This window comes from Paramormyrops kingsleyae, chromosome 11, assembly GCF_048594095.1.
Source record: "Paramormyrops kingsleyae isolate MSU_618 chromosome 11, PKINGS_0.4, whole genome shotgun sequence".
Lineage (NCBI taxonomy): Eukaryota > Metazoa > Chordata > Actinopteri > Osteoglossiformes > Mormyridae > Paramormyrops > Paramormyrops kingsleyae.
Genome location: NC_132807.1, coordinates 1,408,776 through 1,429,755, shown reverse-complemented (window position 1 = coordinate 1,429,755; position 20,980 = coordinate 1,408,776).

Sequence of the window (20,980 nt, the reverse complement as noted above, 5' to 3'; positions counted from 1 at the left end):
CGGCACGCATACATACAGGCACGCCACACAGGCACGCACGCAGACACACACAGGCACGCACAATTGCACGCAGGCAGGCACGCACACACGCAGGCACACAGACAGGTACAGACACACGCATGTACATAGGCATGCACAGGAACACAGGCAAGCGCGCACACACAGGCCCACACACCCGCACCCAACAATAGATATGACAAGCTTCAGTGAAGGTTCCCATGTCACACACACAGGTTCAGGCTGCCTTGAATTTCATCTAGCAGTCTGAGTACACAAATGCAAATGTGCCAGGGTTCACAGGTAATTGGCATGTTTGCACAACAAAAGGAGGAGGAGAATGGGGCTGAAGGTCTGCGCAGACTTAGGAGGAGCTGTAGGGAGTTCTAGGGGATTTATGCAAATTTGCGCAGGATAGTAGTTCTAGTGCAGGGATTCATAACCCCGGTTGTAAAAGGAGCAAAAATGTGAGCTGCAGCACTGGGTGATGATCCACTTCTCTGTGCCTTCAAACTGGCTCATTTCCACCCCTTGATGGCCATATATTTGACAAGAATTATACATTAATACTTTACAACACTATAGAGAATTAAACTGTGCCTTACTGGCTCTTAAGCTCAGAATCTCTCGATTCACCTTTGGGAACAGACTGGGTCATGTGATTTGACATCTGTCACACACTGGATAACCTGTTACAGTTTTCTTCTACATATCCCATACATGGGGATGGCACAGTGGTGCAGTGGTTAGCCTCTGGGACCATCCATCCATCCATACATCCATTTTCTGAAACCGCTTCTCCTGTTCAGGGCTGCAGGGGCTCCGGAGCAGGACACAAAGCAGGAAACAACCCTGGATGGGGCGCCAACCCATCACAGAGCACACTCACCATTCACTCACACCTACAGGCAATTTGGTAACTTGAGATAGCCTCAGCATGTTTTTGGACTAGGGGCAGAAACTCAAACCCAGGTCCCAGAGATGTGAGGCGACAGTGCTAAGCACTGCAGCACCGTGCCACCCGCCTCTGGGAACATACTGAGGTTAATTGGAGTTACCAAGTTGACCATAGGTGTGAATGGTGCACACAGGTACGCATGTACACAGGCAGGCACTCATGCACACAGGCACGCACGTACGCAGGCATACAGGCATGCATGCACACAGAGACACACAGGCATCATCGGCGATCACTCGCAATCGAGTATGATGGTCCACCTGGGGGGTCCTTATTGTGGATCTTCAGATGGCTGAAGAGGCCAATTCTCAAACCACAAACCTTATCCCAACAGGTGGACGCCTGTGCGTGGCTTCTTTTAATGTGGGGAGACTGGGGCATAAACAGCCACCACACGGTCCTTGACAGAGACAAACCTATTATCAACGGCATGGACTCCAAGACAGCTGAAGGTCCATCTCTGCTGCAGCCTTCTTCCACCTTCACAGCCGTTGTTGTGATCCACCTGCATGCCTGGACACAATCCTCCGCCTGCTCCGCTGTTGAGGTCTTTCTTGAGTCGCGCTTTGTCTGGCACCTCCCCCTCAACCTTACCGCCAAGGGTGACCCTACCAGGAGCGTGGCTCCAGACGGTATCGCTCTCGGGATCTTTGGCACACGCAAGCCTCCCCACCACGACAAGGTGGCGACTCTCCGGAGAAGACACACACAGGCACACAGACAGGTACACCGACAGGCACGCATGCACGCACACAGGCATGCATACAGGTACATACACAGTCAGGGACGCGCGCAGACACACACAGACACACACAGGCACGCACGCACAATTGCACGCAGACAGGGACGCACACACGCAAGCACACAGGCATGCACAGTTACACTTGCACACACACACACAGGCATACATACAGGCATGCACACACATGCACAAAGGCACGGACACACACACAGGCACGCACGCAGACACACACAGGCACGCACGCATACACAGGCACGCATGCAGACACATACTGGCACGCATGCAGACACATACAGGCACGCACGCACGCACAATTGCACGCAGGCAGGCACGCAATCACAGAGCACATTCACCATTCACTCACACCTACAGGCAAGATAAATTTATAGTCGTCGCGGATAAGCTTAGAAGCAGAACATCCACGGTGGTATTCTCTGGAATACTTCCCGTGCCACGTGCAAGTCAGGAAAAATTAGCTGAGATTAGGGGATTTAATTGCTTGGCTAAAATGGTGGTGTAGGAAAGAGGGGTTCAGGTTTATGGGGCACTGGAAGACCTTCTGGAACAGGTGGGACCTGTTCAAGCCGGACGGGTTGCATCTGAACCATAGGGGAACCAGTGTATTGGGGAGGCGTATGTGCAGAATAGTTGAGGAATGTTTAAACTAGGGACTGGGGGGGCAGGGAGGTCAGTTAAGAATTTATGTGGTGAGAGACGGAAAGCCCAAATAAAAATTAAAAGTAGACACTGTAAAAGGCCTACCATTAGTGGTCTGTATTTAAATGCTAGGAGTATTAGAAACAAAATTAATGACTTAGAGGCTTTAATTTCTTCAGACAATTACGACATTATAGGAATAACTGAAACATGGATGAGTGACAATGATGGTGATGAATATAATATGGATGGTTATACGTTGTTCCGTAGAGACCGGATAGGCAAGAAGGGAGGTGGTGTTGCAGTATACGTAAAAGAAAACTTGCAGGCAAGGGATCTCACTGATAAAAATAAAAATTCAGAAGCTGTATGGATCAAACTTGATGCTAAAGATTCAAATGGCCTAATTGTCGGGGTTTGTTATAGGGCACCTAATGTAGCTGTAGAGGAAAGCAGAATATTATATGATGATATCAGGATTATGAGTAATAAAAATGATGTGGTGGTTATGGGTGATTTTAATTTACCTGGGATACAGTGGGACACAGTCTCTGGCTCTTCTGTAAATGAACTTGAGATGGTGGAATTAGTACAGGATTGTTTTTTTACTCAGTTTGTTAATACTCCTACCAGGGGAGAAGCCCTTCTTGATCTCGTTTTTTGTAATAACCAGGATAGGATTGGAAAATTAGAGGTTTTAGACCCATTGTACGGTAGTGATCATAACATGGTTAAATTCGAGGTTAATTTTAGTGTCCAAAGAGCAAAGTCTAAATTAAAAGTATACAATGTTAGGAAGGCTAACTTTAATGGTATGAGACGGAAATTAGAAACTGTAAACTGGACAGAGTTAAATAGCAAAACAGTAGAAGAGGCATGGGAATTTTTCAAAAGCACATTGTTGCAAGTGCAAGAGGACTTCATACCTGTTTCCAGCAAAACTAAATCTAGGAAACGACAACCAAGGTGGTTTACTAAGGAAATTAAGAATAAAGTCAGGAGGAAAAGGGCTCTGTTCCACAACTGGAAAATAACTAATGATTTCAAAATCAAGCAGGAGTATCTAAGTCTACAGGCAGAGTTAAAAAATGACATTAGGCTATCAAAGAGGGATGTAGAAAGAAAAATTGCATTGGAAGCTAAGCATGACAGTAAAGGTTTCTTCCAATATTTTAACTCCAAGAGAGCACTAAAAGCTGAAATCACTAATTTACAGGATAGTAAGGGCCTTATAATTGATAACGAAATTGATATGGTAAATGAGTTTAATGATTATTTTTCAAGGGTGTTCACAATAGAGAACACAAGTAACTTACCACCAATTAATACGAATACAGCATCGTCTATGACCAATATATGTATAACTGAGGTTGATGTGATACTAAGCCTAGCTAAACTCAAAATAAATAAATCACAGGGGCCTGATGGCATCTTACCTTTAGTCTTGAAAGAGATGAGGGATATTATTAGCCAACCTTTGACTTTAATATTCCAGAAATCGTTATCTGCGGGTGTGGTACCATCAGATTGGAAGCATGCTAATATAACACCCATATTCAAAAAAGGGGATAGAAGTAATCCGGCAAACTATAGGCCAATCAGTTTAACTAGCATTACTGGAAAAATAATGGAAGCTATAATTCAAGTGAAAATGGTAGATTACCTAGATGCAAATAACATTATAAAGGATAGCCAACATGGATTTAGGAGAGGTAGATCCTGCTTAACGAATCTGCTTGAGTTCTTTGAGGAAGCTACAAGTGAAATTGATCACAAAAAGGCCTATGATGTGATTTACTTAGATTTCCAGAAAGCCTTTGATGTTGTCCCCCACAAACGGCTCTTGTTAAAGCTTAAAGCTGCAGGAATTTTAGGAACTGCGGCAGCTTGGATCAAAAACTGGCTAACTGATAGGAAGAAGCGAGTAGTTAATAGAGGCACTATGTCACAGTGGGCCTCCGTTTATAGTGGGGTACCGCAGGGTTCAATTTTAGGACCACTATTGTTCCTAATTTACATTAATGATATTGACACGAATACATACAGTAAACTGGTTAAATTTGCAGACGACACTAAGGTGGGCGGGGTAGCAGATACTAATCTAGCAGCAGAGAGGCTTCAACGGGATCTGGATTTAATTAGCGAATGGGCTGATACTTGGCAGATGAAATTTAACACAGATAAATGTAAGGTAATCCATGCAGGGAGCAGAAATATACAGTACAGATATTTTATGGGTTCCACTGAAATAAAGGTAGCTGATTACGAGGAAGATCTCGGTATGTATGTTGATGCTTCCATGTCCCACTCTCGCCAATGTGGGGAAGCAATAAAAAAGGCGAACAGAATGTTGGGTTATATCTCTAGATGTGTGGAGTTTAAGTCAAGGGAGGTGATGTTACACTTATATAATTCCTTGGTAAGACCCCACCTAGAATACTGTGTGCAGGTTTGGTCACCATACCTCAAGAAGGACATTGCTGCCTTAGAAAAGGTGCAACGAAGAGCTACGAGAATGATTCCTGGTCTTAGAGGAATGTCTTACGAGGAGAGGTTAGCGGAACTGAATCTGTTCAGCCTTGAGCAAAGGAGACTAAGGGGGGATATGATTCAGGTCTATAAGATTCTAATGGGTCTGGATGCCGTTCAGCCAAATAACTATTTCAATATTAGTCTAAATACTAGAACTCGTGGCCATAAGTGGAAATTAGCGGGAGAACATTTTAAAACAAATTTGAGGAAGCACTTCTTTACACAGCGTGTAGTCAGAGTATGGAATAGTCTTCCTGCTATTGTAGTGGAAGCTAAAACCATGGGTTCCTTTAAATCAGAGCTAGATAAGATTTTAACAACTCTGAGCTATTAGCTAAGTTCTCCCCAAACGAGCTTGATGGGCCGAATGGCCTCCTCTCGTTTGTAAATTTCTTATGTTCTTATGTTCACACACGCAGGCACACAGACAGGTACAGACACACGCATGTACATGGGCATGCACAAGAACACAGGCAAGCGCACACACACAGGCCCACAAACACGCACGCACGCCCACAGGTACGCACACAGGCAGGCACACAGACAGGTACAGACACACGCATGTACATAGGCATGCACAAGAACACAGGCAAGCGCACACACACAGGCCCACACACACTCACCCAACAATAGATATGACAAGCTTCAGTGAAGGTTCCCATGTCACGCACAGGTTCAGGCTGCCTTGAATTTCAGCTAGCAGTCTGAGTACACAAATGCAAATGTGCCAGGGTTCACAGGTAATTGCCGTGTTTGCACAACAAAAGCAGGAGGACAATGGGGCTGAAGGCCTGCACGGGCTTAGGAGGAGCTGTAGGGAGTTCTAGGGAATTTACGGAAATCTGCGCAGGATAGTAGTTCTAGTGCAGGGATTCATAACCCCGGTTGTAAAAGGAGCAAAAATGTGAGCTGCAGCACTTCCCTTCTAATGGTGATGATCCACTTCTCTGTGCCTTCAAACTGGCTCATTTCCACCCCTTGATGGCCATATATTTGACAAGAATTATACATTAATACTTTACAACACTACAGAGACTTAAACTGTGCCTTACTGGCTCTTAAGCTCAGAATCTCTCGATTCACCTTTGGGAACAGACTGGCTCATGTGATTTGACATCTGTCACACACTGGATAACCTGTTACAGTTTTCTTCTACATATTCCATACATGGGGATGGCACAGTGGTGCAGTGGTTAGCCTCTGGGACCATCCATCCATCCATACATCCATTTTCTGAAACCGCTTCTCCTGTTCAGGGCTGCAGGGGCTCCGGAGCAGGACACAAAGCAGGAAACAACCCTGGATGGGGCGCCAACCCATCACAGAGCACACTCACCATTCACTCACACCTACAGGCAATTTGGTAACTTGAGATAGCCTCAGCATGTTTTTGGACTAGGGGGAGAAACCCCACGATGACACGGCGAGAACATGCAAACTCCACACATGGAACCCTGGCAGAAACTCAAACCCAGATCCCAGAGGTGTGAGGTGACAGTGCCAACCACCATCACCGTGCCACCCACCCCTGGGAACAAACTGAGGTTAACTGGAATTACCAAGTTGACCATAGGTGTGAATGGTGCACAAAGGCAGGCAGGCAGGCAAACAGACAGGCACACACACAGGCACGTGCGAACACAGGCAAGCACACAGGCAGGCACACACACAGGCAGGTATGCAGAGACAAAGGCACTAACGCACGCAGACCTGCACACAGGCACGCACGAACATAGGCAGGCACACACACAGGCAGGTACGCTGAGACAAAGGCACAGACACATGCAAACACGTACACAGGCATGAATGCGCGCAGGCAGGCAGAAACGCATGCACGCACACATTAACGCACACAGACATGGATGGACACAGGCAAGCAAGCACACAGGGACGCATGCACGCACACTGGCATGCATGCACACAGGCATGGAAGCACAGAAGCACACACACGTGCACGCAAGCACACGTGCACGCAAGCACACGTGCACGCAAGCACACGTGCAGATAAGCAGGCACGAACGCACACACGTACTCAGGCACGCACACAGGCAAGCACGCGCCACGCACGTAGCCACGCACGCACACAGGCACTCCCGCACACATGCACGCAAGCACACAGGTACGCAAGCACACAGGCAGGCACGCATGCCAGCACACAGGCACAGAGACACGCACACACATAAGCACACAGGCAGGCAGGCACGCAGGCAGTCACACACACACAGGCACGCACACGTGAAGGCACATACACAGGCACGAAAGCACTCAAGCACAAAGGCACACACGCATGCAGGCATGCACACTGGCATGAATTCACACAGGCACGCACAGACACGAATGCACACAAGCACGCACACATACAGGGACGCCCACACATACACGTGAAACCACAAACGCGCACACACAGGCAGTTATGCACATAGGCATGCAAGCACACAGACACGCGCACACACAGGCACGCACACACGCATGCAAGCACACAGGCACAGAGACACGCACACACACAAGCACGAAGGCAGGCACACAGGCAAGCACGAACAAAGGCACACATGCACAAAGGCACACACGCTTGCACGTAGGCACGAACACACAGGCATGCACACAGGCATGCACGCACATTGGCACATACACAGGCACGCACGCACATTGGCACATACACAGGCACGCATGCAGGCACACACACAGGCATGCACGCAGGCTCACAGGCATGCACATAGGGACACATGCATGTAAACACACAGGCACGCACGCAGGCTCATACACAGGCACAAAGGCACTCAAGCACAAAGGCACGCACGCACACAGGTAGGCACTTACACAGGCATACACGCATGCACACATGCTGGCAGGCAGGCATGCACACAGGTACGCACGCATGCAAGCACGCCACAGGCACGCAAGCTCACAGGCAGGTATGCACACAGGCACGCATGCACAGACACGCACTCACGCATGAAGGCAAGCACACAGGCACGTACAATAGCATGTGCACAGGCACGCACGCCCACAGAGCCACACACACACAGGCACGAATGCACTCAAGCACAAAGGCATTCACACAGGCATGCATGCACACAGAAAGGCGCTTACACACAGGCACACAGGCACGCACACAGGCAGGCATGCACACATGTGCGCACAGCGATACCCAAGCACAAAGGCATGCATGCATGCACACAGACATGCTTCAAGCAGACAGGCAAGCACACAGGCATTTACAGGCACACACGGGTATGAATGCACACAAGAACGCATGCAGGCACACACACGGGCACGAACGTACACATGCACTCAGGCACGTACACACGCAAGCAGGCATGCAGGCACACAGGCAGGCACACAAGCGACACAGGCGCGAACGCAGGCACACACGCAGACAGCCAGGTATGTACGCACACAGGCAGGCATGCAGGTACGGCCACAGGCACTCACACAGGCACACACACAGGCATGAACGCATGCACGCACTGAGGCACACACACACACACAGGCACGCACGCACACAAAAACTCTACAAAACCTCTGGTTCTAAGCTAGGTGTCCTTAACCCAGGACTTCCAAACATAAGCAAAACAGAGTTACATTATTATTATTATTATTATTCATTATTATTAGCATTAATAAGATTCCCCTTACATTGCTAATAGGAAAGACATAAATGGATGTAGGGAAGAAACATGTTTACAATTTAAAGTGTTTTAGAGATGTTGTAAGTATGTATGTGAAGGGTACAATGGGGCTAATCCCACAATGATTTAAAACAATTTGACAAATTCAAATAAGAGGCTGAGAAGGATGTTCAGCTTCAGCAATCGGCTCTCGTGGGGTCTAATTTTGCCATTTTTTGCCTTTCTTCTGTTTCCCATGCGTTGTCTGCAGGGGCACCTTCACCACATTGCCATTTGATGTGGACACCTTCACACTGCCTGCTTCGAGATCATTTATGTTGAGGTGTTCCACTAATAATTTGTCCACTTTAGTTTCAGCAATGTCCCAATTAACAGCATTCAGCTGGAATTCACTGTCTACAACTTCTATCTCCAAATCCATCATTTCCAATTCAAATACTGAATTAAAACCCCTCTCTGCAGTCTCCTCCAATTTGACTTCTCCAATTTCTATTCCTACAATTTCAAATTTACCATTACTTTGATTTACATCATCAAGCTCAAACTGGCAGAGGTCGACCAATACGGCTTCTATTTTCAGCCTGTCTTGGTGGTCGTCTGCAGGCTTTATGGAGACTGTCCTTTCATTTAACACAAAGACCTCTAACCCATGCACGTCTAACCCCTTATCCTCCCAAGGCTGGTTGGTGGGTGGAGTTGCTGGGGAGCACTCTTTTGCTTCACCCCAGCAGATGATTTCATCCCATTTGTCCCAGGCTGCCCAATACACATCATCCGTCCAGCTAACTGCCTTGGCAATTGCCTTTCGGTTGTGTCACACGTTCAAACTGTCAGCCTGGTCAGAGGGTGATTCTGCTGGGGAGCACAGCTCTTCCTCATCTCCCCGGTCAATCACCTCTCCCCACTTGTCCCATGTTGCCCAGTACTGGTCATCACTCCAGCTGACAGCTTTCGCCATTCGTCTGATTCTGAATGAGGAAAAACAACATACAGGTAATGCAATGGAGCTGTCAGTCACTCCTGACACATGGAATACAGGTCAGGACTGATTGGCTGAAGAGTCCTCACACCTGGGTTTGAACAGCTGACCTACAGGTTATCCCAAAAACCTGCATACACACCGGCCCTTTGCGGATAAGATTGGTCACCCCTGTTTTAGGGGTTAGGGTAAGGATTTTAGGGTTTTTTTTGGGGCTAGCGTTAGGGCTATCTATTAGCACTATCCTCCTGACTCTCGGGCTTTTGTTTGGTGTGCATGTGTTATTTCCTTTAGCCATTTAGGATTAGTAGGACCTCATAATCATAAAAACCAAACATTTTTTTGAACAATTAATAGTTTTAAACAAAAATGATGTCCTTATATGAGGACGTAGGGTCTCAGGAGGTTAAGGTAGCCTAACTCGACAAAGTACTGTAGCTCAACTCGACAGAACACCGGAACCATCCGCATCTGAATGTAACATGAAAGCGCAGGAAAGCACATGCAGAAAACTTAAATATCAATACGAAACTATAGCTAACTTGCACATAAAATTTTGATAGAATTAACGCAGTAGCCCGAAACAGTAAACATATTTTAATATACATGCAAGTTTGACAGATACTAAATAATAAGATCATTTATACGATAATATGGGAGCAGAAACTTAACGTACCTCGCCATCTTGGTCCAGAAATGGAAGTGAGGCTGCGTGTTTCAAACTGGCAGCGTACGTCCCACATGCCATATGATGCCTAATACAGTACGTAACCAAGCAAAGCGGCCATAATGTGATTAAATAATAACATACCAATAATTCGCGTTGTTATGTAATAATAAGAACAGAATTCTATAAGATGAATTTTAAAGATTAGTATACAACAGCATAAAAATGATGACACTGAAAGTTTGATTAATCACACGATCAGCTCTGGATAATATCAAACAATGACTTAAAGAGACACGTGAAATGAAGTGATAAATACACGTGAAATATAAAGTGATATCGGTATGTCAAAACGTTATGTTACACACACCGCCCAACAATTCAAGAAGCTGTAGCTAGATTAAGGCCGTATTCACAATTTACCCGTGTGCCTTATACTGTAACCGAGCACGATTATCCCCGGCTGGTCTGCACTCTCCACATTGCACTTAATGATCCTGGCCTGAGCGATTTTTTGTGTTGAAGAAAACGAGCGAAGGGAAGTGCTGTGGCATAACTGACTGAAATTCATGATTAATGACTTTATTTTACGGCTTATCTGGAGTCGTTTTCAGCACGATGTCACACATAGATTAATTGACTATGCAATGCAGCGATTTTTATTTATTGACATTTACCAAAGAGTTTTTGCAGACTAGCTGCATGTTATACCGCCATTGAAAAGGTACCATGCTACCGCATTTTTGAAAGCTGTTGTGTATTACATTTCATTAGTACAGGTGTTTTGACATTGTAGCATACCTATCAGAATAGCACACTCTCAGTTAAAGCGCATGCGTAGAACAGAATTACATGTCCGCTAGCTCATAAATGTAGCATATTGCTGCAAGAATTTTCGACAGAAAGTAAGCAATTATGCTTTCCGGTTATTACGTGCAGTTACAGTTATAATAATAATTGATACTTTTATTGATCCCTGTGGGGAAATTGTCTTCTTTACACCTCCCTCAATTTGCTCTTTATAAATCAAGCTCTATGTGAAAGACAGTCACCTGTGTGGGCCCCCAGGAAGCTGGGTGTTAAGGGCCTTACTAAAGGACATGCTGAGGTTGGGTTTGGACCGGTGACCTTCTGATTACAGGCACAAGGACTTAGCCCATGTACTGAGCCACACCCCCCCCCCCCCAGTTGTGTATTAGTAGCATTTATGATGTTTCTCTAATGTGAGCTAGTACATAACCCAGCTAGTACCAACCGTTGCAACAATACTCTAGTTTTCTGTCATACTCATTGTTTTATTTTCTTGCATTGTCCATTTTTGTTCATAGTCTTTAATATTCCAAATAACGACAATTTCAGATAACTACTGGAACAATGAGTTCTGGAGGGGAGCAAGCTCCGTTACATGCTATAGATATGTTGATCTGATACCTTTCCGTATCAGATTGTTACCACTGTTAAAAACCACAGGTATTTTATTCTGATTGTATGTATTTCCTTATTAGGGCACATTAGTTACTCCTGTTAAAAAATCCGTTTATTCTGACATTGTAAATTTCCTGAAGAGTTTACCCTCTTTAAAATGATGGAGTTCCACTTGTGCCAAAAATATGCTGATATGCATATGAGCTTTCCGTTTCTGCCAAAAATATGTAAACAGCACACAGTCCATGTCGGCTGAGCATGTGACAAAGCATTTGTCTGTGACGACTCTATTTTGTCAATGAGTTTGTCTGTGGAGCCCCTGAAGGAACCAAAAGGTGTCTGCTAATTAGATACCCAGGAATAAACTGTGTGGCCCCTGCCCAAGCATTGCTGCCCAAACAGCAGTCTCCTCCTTATGCCGCCGAGGGAGGAGTAGCAACTGGTTCCCCTGCCCCTTCCCCTCTCCCCCCTGCAGATGAGGATCATAACCATTCAGCGCCCGACTCCACCTCCTTATCAGTGACGACGTGCCGCGGTCAAAAACTCAGGCAGTAGGACGAGGCAGAAAAAATTCTTGCCCCTATGTTGTTATTTACAAATCCTCAAGAGGGAGATAACTTTGGTCATCTGACACTGTAGATGAAGGAGTTGAAGGACATTGTCAGTGACCTGCTGGATCCCAGGCAGAACAGACCTCGCTATGTGGCAGCCCTTCTGATACAGGTCGCCCCGCGCATGGACTGGATGATGATGCATCAGTTTAAGCAGGAGCCTAGTAAATCCTGCGAGTGCTACACCGAACGACTGATGGCAGCTTTCTCCAACTACAGTGGGATGGACCGCCCAGCGAACCAAGAGTGTATGTGATGTAAAATACACTAAGAGAGCTCAGTTCCTTTAAAGAGAGGTACTTATAATACTCTGTATTAGTTTTCGTGAGCTGTCCTCTTAAAAAGTACAACACCAGTACTCCATATTCAAATTGTCCCATGAAAAACTACAACCTCCAAACATCAAACTACATGCTTCTATGTCACCTACACTTCAGACTTCATCCTCAAAATCAAAGCAGTATTAACACAAGCAACATCCATCACTTAAAGCCAATATAAGTCTGCTACAACTGGACTTATATCTAAGCAAAACAAACATTTTATGTTCAAGTTTTCTTAAAACTACTGAAACAAATAAATGGCTGCCCTACAGTTCCGCTGTTTTGTTTGTCACCCTGAATTATGTCCTTCATAGTGTGGAAAAAACCGAAGGCTGAGGAATGTTACGTAACACAGCTAGAATGCAATATCTCTCTCTGGTGTAATTCACTGTGTGGTCTTAAGTGTGGTGTCTTCTTCATAACACTCCCTAACTCTTGTATTCATGACCATGAGATAGGGTGGGCTGCTTTTCTTCCTTGCTTTGGTTAGTATTCCTCCCTTTCCTCCCCAGCCTTGGTTGGTGGTTCAGGCAGCATCACCTTGTTTTAGTAGACCCAGGTGCCATACATTTTGAAAGTAGGCTCAAGTGCACAAAATGTTCTAGCAGAAGTCTTAGACAAACTCTGAATTACAAAGTAATCTGACTCCTTCTGAAGCTGTGAGAAATTGTTCATCTGTATTTGCTGCATTGTCACTTGTTGATCTGCGTGTGCCCTGCTCCAGCAGTAAAGGGGAGATCGCGTGCAGAGCTGGTTTTCTGTAGGTCTGAGTAAAAATAAAATATCCTCTTCATACAGGAACCAAGTCTATGGCTGGAAATTTCTGCAACAGAGCCATTTAGTTATTTCTAGAAAAACATATAGAGCCAATGAAGGAACCTGATGTCATAGTAACACAGGTCACTGTCCGTGGTGCTGAATTCTCTACTAGATGGGCTGGTGCTGAATGAATAGGACAGCTGGCCAACGTGTCTGTGTGCTTCCACTGACTGGCACCGTGACAACGAGGGGGAAAAATTCATACAGTAAATTAGTTAACAATAATTAGTAATCACGTATAGTTCTCATTTATCATGATGTAAAATTCAAAAACCATTTCTGACTATTAATCTGCACATTTTAATAATTTAATTAATATTACCTAATTTGTTTATCATTTTCTGCAATCACTGTGCGTTAAAGCAAGTTTTAAAACTAGCTGTGAAATTGTTGATGCTGTTGTTGATCTGAATGTTGCTGACGGAGCCTTAGGATACGTCTTCATACAGATGAGTGAGGGGATGGATGCACTATTCTATGGAGGCCTCTGAAGAGAAAAAATGATCCCAATTTTATATTGAGAGGGATGGTTAATTCCATTTTAATGCAGACTGCGTTAAAAGTCCCTGTTCTGCAGTTGATCTTTTGCATGCATGCTATCATGTATTAGTTTACTCTGTATTTTGATCACGTCAAACTAAAGAATTTTTGGTCGTATTTTTGTTCCTAATTTTGAAGTAATTGTAAAATAAAAATGTTGTTCTTTTCCGCCGCCATGCTTCGTCTTACTTGTGAAGGTTATACTTGCATTGAACTTGCTTTGTAGACAGTAAGATCCTGCCGGCATTAATTCTCCACTGTGTGGTAATTTTGAGAAATTGCGCACGTTTCTTATCCCGTCAGAATCGGTAAAACTAACGCCATGCGAATGTGTCTTAGCGCAGAGTTTAAAATATTTACGGTTTCCGGTCAATGAAGGCAGTTTGAAATAAAACAAAAACGGTTAAACTTTCTGGATGCGCAAACTCTCGCTCTTGGCAAAATGGTGCAGATAGTTGAGATAAAGGACTGTTACTCGATGAGAATTCGAATCCATCACTCCTTAAACATGGAGAACATGGATCCAGAAGGTATTAATGATTATAATGATTAAATGATAATAAAGTTGTAGCTCCTGGTATGTGACAAACGAAATGAACGGCCAATTCTGCATTGGCCTAATGCTTGTTAGTTTTGAGGTAAAGCTGATAAGTAACACATTTGGTTTTCGAGGTAAAATAACCGACCGGTTGAATAATTCAACTTTTATCTACAGAAATGAATGTATTTAGAACTGCAAACGGATACATTGGAAGCGGAGTTTTAAAATGAGAAAATGTAACGATGTGATAGGAAATGCCGTTCGTTATACTCCCCTTCTGTCTCCCATTCTTGCTCATCTTGTTTAAATAATAAGAAAATGAAAAGCAAGATCACTGTTAGTGACAAAAGTGCAGGACTAAATGTGTTTCATTTAATATTTATTCATTTGGATATGTGTGAGAGTAAGCGTATGCATGGATGTTGTCTTCTGGTTTAGCTTTCTTAGCTTTATCGGTAATTCACATTATTTCATTTATCTGACAATCTGAAGCCCATGGACTCATTTTAAACTGATTTTGTAGTAGAGTATTTATCCAGTTATTGTCATGCTCTTATATATCTCTCTGTGTTCCATTTTGTCCCAGTTCATGAGTTTGTGGAGGACAAGTTCATCTCCATTCTGGTCGTGAACTTCGAGAGGAGCCCACTGACCATGGAGAACTTGCAGTCTCTGGCCCTCAGTGTCCCTTCATTTTATTGGCGGCTCACTGGGGAGGAGTTGGATCCCAGCCTATTGCACGTAGCAACTGCACGGCTGCAAGTGGTACATCATGCTACAGAGACTGGTGTCCAGCATGGGGATGGAGAATCACCAGCTGAGGAGGATGACCATTACGGACAGGAGCTGCCATCACCCAGCTCTAGAAGGGAGGCTTCCCCTGCAGCTCCAGCATCCACGACTGAGGATGCTAATGGGCTTCCTGAGGCTCTCCCCTTGGCCTGGGGTGAAGATGAGCCCTCATCTCCATCCTTATCTGTGGCTTCTGACACTCAACCTGGAAGTCAGATTGAGCCAGAACATGCTGAGCCCTCCAGCTCCACCTTCTGGATCCCTGTGGGCCCTAACAGCACGTGGCAGCAGCTTGAGATCGAAGGCCGCAACTACCTGCGGAAGCTGGATGAGCTCAGCATCTCCGATGGACTCTGGAGCATTAAGGACTACGGTGATGATCACACCGTGGTCATGTCCGTGCATGTCTCCGTGCATGTGAGCAGTTCTCTGCGAACATGGGACGTGAGGCAGGAGGAGAGGCCTCCTCAGAGGCCCGCTGGCACCAGTCAGAGGAAGCGCAAGGCCGAGCCCGACGACACCAGCGGCTCAAGTTCTCCTCCACCGCACAAGAGGCCCATGCGCTTCTGACTGGATTCCATGTTTTTACGCTGTAAGTTACATTTTTATTTCAACATAATTAGAAGATCCCGCAGGAAAATATTAGTCAGTTACTTAATAAATGACCAAAAAGTAGTTGAATAGGACAGCTGGCCAACGTGTCTGTGTGCTTCCACTGACTGGCACCCTGACATATAATGATTTTTAACAACGAGGGGGAGAAATTCATACAGTAAATTAGTTAACAATAATTAGTAATCACGTATAGTTCTCATTTATCATAATGTAAAATTCAATAACCTTTTCTGACTATTAATCTGCACAATTTAATAATTTAATTAATATTACCTAATTTGTTTATCATTTTCTGCAATCACTGTGCGTTTCAGCAAGTTTTAAAACTAGCTGTGAAATTGTTGATGCTGTTGTTGATCTGAATGTTGCTGACAGAGCCTTAGGATACGTCTCTATACACATGAGTGAGGGGATGGATGCACTATTCTATGGAGGCCTCTGAAGAGAAAAAAATTATCCCAATTTTATATTGAGAGGGATGGTTAATTCCTTTTTAATGCAGACAACGTTAAAAGTCCCTGTTCTGCCGTTGATCTTTTGCATGCATGCTATCATGTATTAGTTTACTCTGTATTTTGATCACATGTCAAACTAAAGAATTTTTGGTCGTATTTTTGTTCCTAATTTTGAAGTAATTGTAAAATAAAAATGTTGTTCTTTTCCGCCGCCATGCTTCGTCTTACTTGTGAAGGTTATGCTTGCATTGAACTTGCTTTGTAGACAGTAAGATCCTGCCGGCATTAATTCTCCACTGTGTGGTAATTTTGAGAAATTGCGCACGTTTCTTATCCCGTCAGAATCGGTAAAACTAACGCCATGCGAATGTGTCTTAGCGCAGAGTTTAAAATATTTACGGTTTCCGGTCAATGAAGGCAGTTTGAAATAAAACAAAAACGGTTAAACTTTCTGGATGCGCAAACTCTCGCTCTTGGCAAAATGGTGCAGATAGTTGAGATAAAGGACTGTTACTCGATGAGATTTCGAATCCATCACTCCTTAAACGTGGAGAACATGGATCCAGAAGGTATTAATGATTATAGTGATTAAATGATAATAAAGTTGTAGCTCCCGGTATGTGACAGACAAAAATGAACGGCCAAGTCTGCATTGGCCTAATGCTTGTTAGTTTTGAGGTAAAGCTGATAAGTAACACCTTTGGTTTTCGAGGTAAAATAACCGACCTGTTGAATAATTCAACTTTAATCTAAAGAAACAAATGTATTTTGAACTGCAAACGGATACATTGGAAGCAGAGTTTTAAAATGAGAAAATGTAACGATGTGATAGGAAATGCCGTTCGTTATACTCCCCTTCTGTCTCCCATTCTTGCTCATCTTGTTTAAATAATAAGAAAATGAAAAGCAAGATCACTGTTAGTGACAAAAGTGCAGGACTAAATGTGTTTCATTTAATATTTATTCATTTGGATATGTGTGAGAGTAAGCGTATGCATGGATGTTGTCTTCTGGTTTAGCTTTCTTAGCTTTATCAGTAATTCACATTATTTCATTTATCTGACAATCTGAAGCCCATGGACTCATTTTAAACTGATTTTGTAGTAGAGTATTTATCCAGTTATTGTCATGTTCTTATATATCTCTCTGTGTTCCATTTTGTCCCAGTTCATGAGTTTGTGGAGGACAAGTTCATCTCCATTCTGGTCGTGAACTTCGAGAGGAGCCCACTGACCATGGAGAACTTGCAGTCTCTGGCCCTCAGTGTCCCTTCATTTTATTGGCGGCTCACTGGGGAGGAGTTGGATCCCAGCCTATTGCACGTAGCAACTGCACGGCTGCAAGTGGTACATTATGCTACAGAGACTGGTGTCCAGCATGGGGATGGAGAATCACCAGCTGAGGAGGATGACCATTACGGACAGGAGCTGCCATCACCCAGCTCTAGAAGGGAGGCTTCCCCTGCAGCTCCAGCATCCACGACTGAGGATGCTAATGGGCTTCCTGAGGCTCTCCCCTTGGCCTGGGGTGAAGATGAGCCCTCATCTCCATCCTTATCTGTGGCTTCTGACACTCAACCTGGAAGTCAGATTGAGCCAGAACATGCTGAGCCCTCCAGCTCCACCTTCTGGATCCCTGTGGGCCCTAACAGCACGTGGCAGCAGCTTGAGATCAAAGGCCGCAACTACCTGCGGAAGCTGGATGAGCTCAGCATCTCCGATGGACTCTGGAGCATTAAGGACTACGGCGATGATCACACCGTGGTCATGTCCGTGCATGTCTCCGTGCATGTGAGCAGTTCTCTGCGAACATGGGACGTGAGGCAGGAGGAGAGGCCTCCTCAGAGGCCCGCTGGCACCAGTCAGAGGAAGCGCAAGGCCGAGCCCGACGACACCAGCGGCTCAAGTTCTCCTCCACCGCACAAGAGGCCCATGCGCTTCTGACTGGATTCCATGTTTTTACGCTGTAAGTTACATTTTTATTTCAACATAATTAGAAGATCCCGCAGGAAAATATTAGTCAGTTACTTAATAAATGACCAAAAAGTAGTTGAATAGGACAGCTGGCCAACGTGTCTGTGTGCTTCCACTGACTGGCACCCTGACATATAATGATTTTTAACAACGAGGGGGAAAAATTCATACAGTAAATTAGTTAACAATAATTAGTAATCACCTATAGTTCTCATTTATCATAATGTAAAATTGAAAAACCTTTTCTGACTATTAATCTGCACAATTTAATAATTTAATTAATATTACCTAATTTGTTTATCATTTTCTGCAATCACTGCGTTTAAGCAAGTTTTAAAACTAGCTGTGAAATTGTTGATGCTGTTGATCTGAATGTTGCTGACAGAGCCTTAGGATACGTCTCTATACACATGAGTGAGGGGATGGATGCACTATTCTATGGAGGCCTCTGAAGTAGGGCTGGACAATAATTCGATATCAATATATATCGCGATAGAATTTTTTTCAATAACGGTGATACGATTTTTAAACACATTTCCGATATTTCGATATACATTTGAATATACCAAATGTATAGAGGGAACCGCCAAATTCCCCTTTGTCTTAGCATTTTCTCATCGGTTATGTCGATTCTTTTATGTCGCCGAACCCTAATATCTTGAGCACAAAAGAGGGCCAAAATCGCCATTTAACATCGGTTATCTCCATCCCGGTGACGATTCGCCGGCTTTTAAAAATGTATCACAAGTGCTAAACAGCGCGTATTCAAATCGCATTCGCATGGTAATTTGCTGAACAACGCAGCTGTGAAACGCGATCCAGGTAAAACTTTTTTAGACAGCATAAATAATATTGAAGCATTTGTTTTCAAGCAGACTGTTAAAGGCAAAAGCAACAAAGCATTTTAGACTTTGTAAAGAAACCATAGTAACCGCGTGTATGATACTTTTCAGAGCTGTGTCAGAGCGAAATGACTCGTGAATTTAATTTTGACACTGGTTAGCTTTTTGTAAAAACGAACTACAGTACACCCCGCAGGTTTTTGTGATTTTGTGAGCGATCTCTGTGTTTTCAATATAGAAGAATATATTTCATTATATTTCAAAGAATATAATTAAAGGTTTGTATCTAGAAACAACGGTGGTTTTTATTGTATACTGGTAAATCTCTGCTGTAAGTTGGTGCACATATGCCTTTTGTTAAGCAATATGTATGTCGGGGCCGGCTCTACACTGGGGCAAGAGGGGGCAACGCCCCCGTAAGCAAACGTCCTGCCCCCTTAAATCAAACTTTTAGAAGTTGAGGAAGAAAATAATAATTACCCACAAACTGAATATGGACAAGATTTACTACAGTAGCTGAAAAATCCATTGAAAAAGGCACAAACGAGATAATAAGTTTCACTTCTTGTTTGCTCTTTCCCTCCGCGTTCTGTTTGTGCAAGGGCTCACACGGCACTCGGCAGAGATCCCCCACTCACCCTCCCCCCAGCTAAACATCCAATCACTGTAAGTATGCAAATGAGCCAGTTTCTCAGTAGGCAGGGCAGAGCGAAATGAGCTGCGCGATTGCGGGAGGTTTAGAGGAAGCAGCAATCTCTCTCGTCAAAATCATCATTTTGTCTATTTGGGGGGGGGTCTTGATCGTGGGATACTGTACCCCCCAGTACCCCCCGATCAAGCACCCCACAAATAGACAAAAATAGCAGTTGGGTTAACTCTATGGAGTGCACCAGGGGCCCCTTGCATGGGGGGGCATTTCTTCCCTCTTTGGAATAATTACCTTATAACTTCAGATATAAAAGTCACAGACACATGCCTGATACCTAAAATCAAAGTTGACCCCTTTACAATTGATTGTAGGAAGTTCAATAACGAAATGAATAACCTGTGTATAATTTATGGACATGCGAATATAACAAAAACAGCTGGAAAAATACAAAAACCTGTCTTTGTGTCTTGGATTTTTGCAAATATTTCAAAAACTACATGATGGAATAGGTCCAATTTTAAAAATCTGGTTCCCAAACTTGTTTTCTACATGTGTGCCCAATTTCATATCATTTGATGCAGCCCAACAGGTTTTACGGAGGAAAGAGCAAATGGTGCAACTGGGAGCTTTTCCTATCCAAAACCTAACCTAAACTAATCTGAAACTTATCCAAAATGGCAATAGTGTAACTAGCAGTGTTTTTTGGGGTAGCAACTTTCTTTCTAAATGCATTACCACTTATAGGTCATAAGTAACAATTTGTCACACATCATCACCACACATTTGTAGGAAAATCTATATTTTATTCACACGACTTGTGCCAAACTTATCCAAAACCTATCCAAAACCTATCCAAACTGGCCACAGTGTAACTAGCAGTGTTTTTTGGGGTAGCGTCTTTCTTTCTAAATGCATTACCACTTATGGGTCATAAGTAACATTTTGTCACACAAAATCACCACACATTTGTAGGAAAATCTATATTTTATTCACACGACTTGTGCCAAACCTATCCAAAACCTATCCAAAATGGCCGCAGTGTAACTAGCAGTGTTTTGGGATAGCGTCTTTCTTTCTAATATGCATTACCACTTATGGGTCATAAGAAACATTTTGTTTCTAACCCTAACCCTGCATAACTGTGCCCAAACAAAGCCCGACAAGTGCCTCGCATAACTGTGCCCAAACAAAGCCCGACAAGTGCCCCACATAACTGTGCCCAAACAAAGCCCGA